Below are 8,375 nucleotides of genomic sequence, written 5' to 3'. Positions count from 1 at the left end.
GTTCGTAAGAGTAATACTAGAACTTTTACACCTCCTGAGCAAATCAAAGTTGAACCTAATATTGCTATGGTTAAAGATCTCTTGGATGATAATTTAGATGGGCATGTTATTTATTTCTGTGGTGAGACTGCTAATATTGTTAGACCAGATGGTAAGATACAATGACCTGTTGTAGGCATGCCTGCTATTTCTGTTAAAATAGGAGATCATTGTTATCATGGCTTATGTGATATGGGTGCTAGTGCTAGTGCAATACCCTATGACTTATATAAAGAAATTATGCATGATATTGCACCCACTGAAATAGAAGATATCGATGTTACCATTAAGCTTGCTAATAGGGATACCATTAAAACAGTTGGGATTGTTAGAGATGTTGAAGTCTTGTGTGGGAAAGTTAAATATCCTACTGATTTCCTTGTTCTTGGTTTCCCACAAGATGATTTTTGTCCCATTATATTTGGTAGACCCTTCTTGAATACTGTTAAAGCTAGGATTGACTGTGAAAAGGATATTTTTACAATTGGCTTGGGGGATATGAAACATGAGTTTAATTTTGCTAAATTTTGTAGACAACCCCGCGATAAAGAATTGCCTAGTAAAGATGAAATAATTGGTCTTGCTTCTATTGTCGTGCCTCCTACTGATCCGTTAGAACAATATTTGCTAGACCATTAAAATGATATGTTTATGAATAAAAGAAGGGAAATAGATGAAGTGTTCCTTCAACAGGAACCTATTCTGAAACACAACTTACCTGTTGAAATCCTAGGGGATCCCCCTCCACCCAAGGGTGATCCCATGTTTGAACTCAAACCATTACCTGATAATCTTAAGTATGCTTATCTTGATGAAAAGAAAATATATCATGTTATTATTAGTGCTAACCTTTCAGAGCAAGAAGAAGAAAGATTATTGAAAACTCTGAAGAAGCACCGTGCTGCTATTGGATATACTCTGGATGATCTTAAGGGCATTAGTCCCACTCTATGCGAACACAAAATAAGTGTGGAGAAAGACGCCAAACCAGTTAGAGATCCTCAACGACGGTTAAATCCTAAGATGAAAGAAGTGGTAAGAAAGGACATACTAAAACTCCTTGAGGCAGGTATAATTTATCCCGTTGCTGATAGTGATTGGGTAAGCCATGTCCATTGTGTTCCTAAAAAGGGAGGTATTACTGTCGTTCCTAATGATAAAGATGAATTGATCCCGCAAAGAATTATTACAGGTTATTGGATGGTAATTGATTTCTGTCAATTAAATAAAACTACTAAGAAAGATCATTACCGTTTACCCTTTATTGATCAAATGCTAGAAATACTATTGAAACACACACATTTCTCCTTTCTAGATGGTTATTCTGGTTTCTCTCAAATACCTGTGTCAGCGAAGGATCAATCAAAAACTACTTTTACTTGCCCTTTTGGTACTTTTGCTTATAGACGTATGCCTTTTGGTTTATGTAATGCACCTACTACCTTTCAAAGATGCATGATGGCTATATTCTCTGACTTTTGTGAAAAGATTTGTGAGGTATTCATGGATGATTTCTTCGTTTATGGATCCTCTTTTGATGATTGCTTGAGCAACCTTGATCAAGTTTTGCAGAGATGTGAAGACACTAGTCTCGTGTTGAATTGGGAAAGTGCCACTTTATGGTTAATGAAGGCATTGTCTTGGGGCATAAGATTTCCGAGAGAGGTATTGAAGTTGATAAAGCTAAAGTTGATGCTATTGAAAAGATGCCATGTCCGAAGGACATAAAAGGTATAAGAAGTTTCCTTGGTCATGCCGGTTTTTATAGGAGGTTCATTAAGGACTTTTCTAAAATCTCTAGGCCTCTAACTAATTTATTGCAAAAAGATATTCCTTTCGTCTTTGATGATGATTGTGTAGAAGCATTTGAAATACTTAAGAAAGCTTTGATCACTACACATATTGTTCAGCCACCTGATTGGAATTTACCTTTTGAAATTATGCATGATGCTAGTGATTATGCTGTAGGTGCTGTTCTAGGGCAAAGAGTCGATAAGAAATTGAATGTTATCCAGTATGCTAGTAAAACTCTTGATACTGCCCAGAGAAAGTATGCTACTACTGAAAAAGAGTTTTTAGCAGTTGTGTTTGTGTGTGATAAGTTTAGACCTTATATTGTTGACTCCAAAGTTACTATTCACACTGATCATGAAGCTTTTAAATATCTTATGGAAAAGAAAGATGCTAAGCCTAGACTTATTAGATGGGTTCTCTTACTCCAAGAATTTGATTTGCATATTATTGATAGAAAGGGAGCTAAGAACTCAGTTCCAGACAACTTGTCTAGGTTAGAGAATGTTCTTGATGACCCACTACCTATTGATGATAGCTTTCCTGATGAACAACTAGCAGTCATTAATGCTTCTCGTACTGCTCCTTGGTATGCTGATTATGCTAATTACATTGTTGCTAAATTTATACCACCTAGTTTCACATACCAGCAAAAGAAAAAATTCTTTTATGATTTAAGACATTACTTGTGGATGACCCACACCTATATAAAGAAGGAGTAGATGGTGTTATTAGACGTTGTGTACCTGAGCATGAACAGGAACAGATCCTATGCAAGTGTGACTCTGAATCATATGGAGGACACCACGCTGGAGATAGAACAGCACACAAGGTATTGCAATCTGGTTTTTATTGGCCTACTCTCTTCAAAGATGCTCGTAAGTTTGTCTTATCTTGTGATGAATGTCAAAGAATTGGTAATATTAGTAAACGTCAAGAAATACCTATGAATTACTCTCTTGTTATTGAACCGTTTGATGTTTGGGGCTTTGATTGTATGGGACCTTTTCCTGCCTCGAATGGTTATACACATATTTTAGTTGATGTTGATTACGTTACTAAGTGGGTAGAAGCTATTCCAACTAGTAGTGCTGATCATAACACTTTTATTAAAATGCTTAAAGAAGTTATTTTTCCGAGGTTTGGAGTCCCTAGATATCTTATGACTGATGGTGGTTCACATTTTACTCATGGTGCTTTCTGTAAGATGCTTGCTAAGTATGATGTTAATCATAGAATCACATCTCCTTATCACCTGCAGTCTAGTGGTCAAGTAGAGTTGAGCAATAGAGAGCTCAAATTAATTTTGCAAAAGACTGTGAATAGATCTAGAAAAAACTGGTCCAAAAAACTTGATGATGCATTATGCCCCTATAGAACTGCATATAAAAATCCTTTGGGTATGTCTCCGTATAAGATGGTTTATGGAAAAGCATGTCACTTACCTCTTGAACTTGAACATAAAGCGTACTGGGCTATTAAAGAGCTCAATTATGACTTCAAACTTGCCACTGAGAAGAGGTTATTTGATACTAGCTCACTTGATGAATGGAGAACCCAAGCCTATGAGAATCCCAAGATTTTCAAAGAAAAAGTCAAACGCTGGCATGACAAAAGGATACAAAAGCGTGAGTTTAACGTAGGTGATTACGTGTTATTATTCAACTCTCGTTTAAGAATTTTTGCAGGAAAACTTCTCTCTAAATGGGAAGGTCCATACGTTATCGAGGAGGTCTATCGTTCCAGTGCCATAAAAATAAACAACTTCGAAGGCACAAGTCCGAGGGTGGTGAACGGTCAAAGAATCAAACATTATATCTCAGGTAATCCTATCAATGTTGAAACTAATATTATTGAGACCGTAACCCCGGAGGAATACATAAGGGACACTTTGCAGAACGTTCCAGACTCCGAAAAGGAATAGGTATGTGGAACGGTAAGTAAACCGACTCCAAAACAATCCTAATGCCATTTTTATCCGTTTTGGAATATTTAAGAATTTTGGAAAGAAAGAAATAGTCTGGGAAGGACACGAGGCCTCCACGAGGGTGGAGGGCGCGCCCACCCTTCCTAGGCGCGCCCCCATGTCTCGTGGCCACCTCGTGTGCCTCCCGGACTTCGTTTTCTTGCACGTTACGTATTTTGGTTGGTAAAGGTTCATTATATAATCTCCCGAAGGTTTTGACCACCGTATCGCACAAATATCCTCTGTTTTTGTTTTGAGCTGTTTTTCTAACAGGTCTAGAGCACCATGACGTCTCTAAGCGCTCCCAAGGACAAGTTTTTCGAGAAGGTTATCAACCCCTATCTCGCGGAGGTGCTGCAACACCCTCAAACCATTGAGATGCGTGAGGGGGTGCTGCACATCCGCGATGTGGAGGGACCAAGATGTACCGGAAGCGTGGAGACAAAGCTCGAAGCCATGGAGCAACAAGTTTTTAAGTGCCAAGGGATGGTGGAGTGTGGACTCAACGCCAACCAGATGATGATCACAGAGTTCACCAACAACCACCAGCTCGATGCCAAGATCATTAGGGAGACCACCTTTAAGCTTCAAGAGAAAATCGAGCACCTCCAAGCCCAGATTTATGACCAGCAAAACCAAAACTGTGAGTTTGAATATAGATTCAAGAGGATGAGTTTGGCTGCAGATTTGAGGATCCCGGAGACTCGATCATCCTTCTATGATGGTGAGCCTATGCCTTGGAAGATGGACGACAAGCCTACATCATCAACAACTCCTACTTCACCACCCTCGAGGAGATAATCACATGGGTATGGGCACTCCCCTTGGCAACTGCCAAGCTTGGGGGAGGTGCCCCAATATTGTATCACCATCACACTCCTATCTTTACCGTTTTACTTAGTTCGATCCTTTTAGTAGTATCTTGATCTAGTAGATTAAAGTTTCAATATCAAGTAGTTTTTGAGTTTTGCTTTGTGATCTCTTTATGTAATCGAGTCTGTGAGCTATCTATAATAAAGATTAGTGTTGAGTCAAGGGCTTAATTTGCTATCTTGCTATGATCCTGAGACAGTAGAAAGAATAAAAAGAATAAAAGAGTTCATATTGATCTTATGGATAGTAACAACTTCACACATAGAAAGTATGAGGCATAAAAGTTGTTGAGAGTTGACAAATGTAGTTTTGGTCATCGTTGCAATTAATAGGAAGTAACAAGGAAAGAGAGGTTTTCATATGCAAATATACTATCTTGGACATCTTTTATGATTGTGAGCACTCATTAAGTATGACATGCTAAAAGAGTTGATATTGGACAAGGAAGACAACGTAATGGTTTATGTTTTCTCACATCTTAGTTAAAGTATGTTGTCATTGATCTTCCCAACATGTTGAGCTTGCCTCCCCCCCCCATGCTAGCCAAATTCCTTGCACCAAGTAGAGATACTACTTGTGCTTCCAAATATCCTTATACCTAGTTTTTGCCATGAGAGTCCACCATACCTACCTATGGATTGAGTAAGATCCTTCAAGTAAGTTGTCATGTTGCAAGCAATAAAAATTGCTCTCTAAATATGTATGACTTATTAGTGCAGAGAAAATAAGCTTTATACAATCTTGTTATGGAAGCAATAAAAGCGACGGACTGCATAATAAAGGTCCATATACAAGTGGCAATATAAAGTTACGTTCTTTTGCATTAAGATTTTGTGCATCCAACCCTAAAAGCACATGACAACCTCTGCTTCCCTCTGTGAAGGGCCTATCTTTTACTTTATGTTTTTACTTTATGCTTGGGTCAAGGTGATCTTCACCTTTCCCTTTTTTCATTTTATCCTTTGGCAAGCTCCTAGTGTTTGAAAGATCTTGATATATATATCCAATTGGATGTAAGTTAGCATGAATTATTATTGTTGACATCACCCAAAGGTGAATACGTTGGGAGGAAACACAATAAGCCCCTATCTTTCTCAATGTCCGGTTGAAACTCTATAACCACAAGTATTGCGTGGGTGTTAGCAATTGTAGAAGACTATATGATAGTTGAGTATATGGACTTGCTGAAAAGCGCTATTCTTGACTCTTTCTGATGTTATGATAAATTGCAATTGCTTCAATGACTGGGATTATAGTTTGTTAGTTCCCAATGAAGTTTCTGAACCATACTTAACATTGTGAATTGATTGTTACTTGAGCACAAGAAATCATATGACAAAACCTATATATGTTGCTGTTATAAGAATGATCATGATGCCCTCATGTTCGTATTTTATTTTTATCGACACCTCTATTTCTAAACATGTGGACATATTTTTCGATTTCGGCTTCCGCTTGAGGACAAGCGAGGTCTAAGCTTGGGGGAGTTGATACGTCCATTTTGCATCATGCTTTTATATCAATATTTATTGCATTATGAGCTGTTATTACACATTATGTCTCAATACTTCGCTATTCTCTCTTATTTTACAAGGTTTACCATGAAGAGGGGGGATGCCGGCAGCTGGAATTCTGGCTGGAAAAGGAGCAAATATTGGAAACCTATTTTGCACAGCTCCAAAAGTCCTAAAACTCCACGAAAGTCATTTTTGGATTTAATAAGAATTTTTTAGCGAAGAAAGTACTTGAGGGGGCCCACACCCTGGCCAGGAGGGTGGGGGGTGCGCCCACCCCTACTGGGTGCGCCCCCTGTCTCCTAGGTCCCCTGGTGGCCCTTCGGTGCCCATCTTCTGCTATATGAAGGCTTTTACCCTAGAAAAAATCATAGGCAAGCTTACAGGATGAAACTCCGCCGCCACGAATAGGAACCTTGGCGGAACCAATCTAGGGCTCCGGCAGAGCTGTTCTGCCGGGGAAACTTCCCTCTGGGAGGGGGAAATCATCACCATCATCATCACCAACGATCCTCTCATCGGGAAGGGGTTAATCTCCATCAACATCTTCACCAGCACCATCTCCTCTCAAACCCTAGTTCATCTCTTGTATCCAAAACCACAAATTGGTACCTGTGGGTTGCTAGTAGTGTTGATTACTCCTTGTAGTTGATGCTAATTGGTTTATTTGGTGAAAGATCATATGTTCATATCCTTAATGCATATTATTACTCCTCTGATTATGAACATGAATATGCTTTGTGAGTAGTTACATTAATTCCTAAGGACATGGGTGAAGTCTTGCTATTAGTAGTCATGTGAATTTGGTATTCATTCGATATTTTGATGAGATGTATGTTGTCTCTCCTCTAGTGGTGTTATGTGAATGTCGACTACATGACACATCACCATTATTTGGGCCTAGAGGAAGGCATTGGGAAGTAATAAATAGATGATGGGTTGCTAGAGTGACAGAAGCTTAAACCCTAGTTTATGCGATGCTTCGTAAGGGGCTGATTTGGATCCATATGTCTAATGTTGTGGTTAGGTTTACCTTAATACTTTTGTTGTAGTTGCAGATGCTTGCAATAGGGGTTAATCATAAGTGGGATACTTGTCCAAGTAAGGGCAGTACCCAAGCACCGGTACACCCACATATCAAATTATCAAAGTACCGACCGTGAATCATATGAGCGTGATGAAAACTAGCTTGACGATAATTCCCATGTGTCCTCGGGAGCTTCTTTCTCATTATAAGAAATTGTCCAGGCTTGTCCTTTGCTACAAAAAGGATTGGGCCACCATGCTGCACCTTATTTACTTTCATTGCTTGTTACTCGTTACAACTTATCTTATCACAAAACTATCTGTTATCTACAATTTCAGTGCTTGCAGAGAAAACCTTACTGATAACCGCTTGTCATTTCCTTCTGCACCTCATTGGGTTCGACACTCTTACTTATCGAAAGGACTATGATAGATCCCCTACACTTGTGGGTCATCAGGGTCACAGAGGGGTCGAGGGTCGTCGAGGCCGGTCGAGGGTCAAGGGTTTGAGGTTCGAGGGTTCTAGGGTTCTAGGGTTCGAGGTTTATAGGGTTCAAGGGTCGGGGGTCACCGAGGGTTCGAGGGTCGTCGAGGGGTCAAGGGTTCGAGGGTCGAGGATCGCCGAGGGATCGAGGGTTGATGGTCGTGAACTAGCTAGGGTCAAGGGTCACCGAGGGGTCAAGGGTCGAGGGTTGAGAGTCGAGGGTCGTTGAGGGGTGGAGGGGTCGAGGATCGCCGAGGGGTCGAGAGGTGGCCTAGTGTCAAAGTATTGAAGAAATCCATGGCTTCATCATTAGCCGGAAGTAATCGGGGCATGATGGTACGAAGTTCACCAAAGTTGTTTTGGAACGGAGTCCCGGATAGGATAATCCGCCTTTTGGTACGAATTTCAACAAAGGTCTTCCAAATAGCGATATTCGGAAGGCTCTTGCTATACTTTGTACAAAAAAGCGAATTATCCTATCTAGGATTCCGTTCCAAAATAACTTTGGAGAGCTTCGTACCATCATGCGCCTGTTACTTTCGCCTAATGATGAAGACATGGTTTTGTTGAATCCTTTGACACTAGACAAACGTGACATGAGGGGGTCGAGGGTCGGGAACTAGGGTAGAGGGTTGTGGATCACCGAGCGGTTGAGGGTCGTGAACTAGCTAGGGTCGAGGGT

The sequence above is a fragment of the Triticum aestivum genome, chromosome 2B, assembly GCF_018294505.1.
Source record: "Triticum aestivum cultivar Chinese Spring chromosome 2B, IWGSC CS RefSeq v2.1, whole genome shotgun sequence".
NCBI classification, from domain to species: domain Eukaryota; kingdom Viridiplantae; phylum Streptophyta; class Magnoliopsida; order Poales; family Poaceae; genus Triticum; species Triticum aestivum.
Note: the sequence above shows the minus strand (reverse complement) of the source record.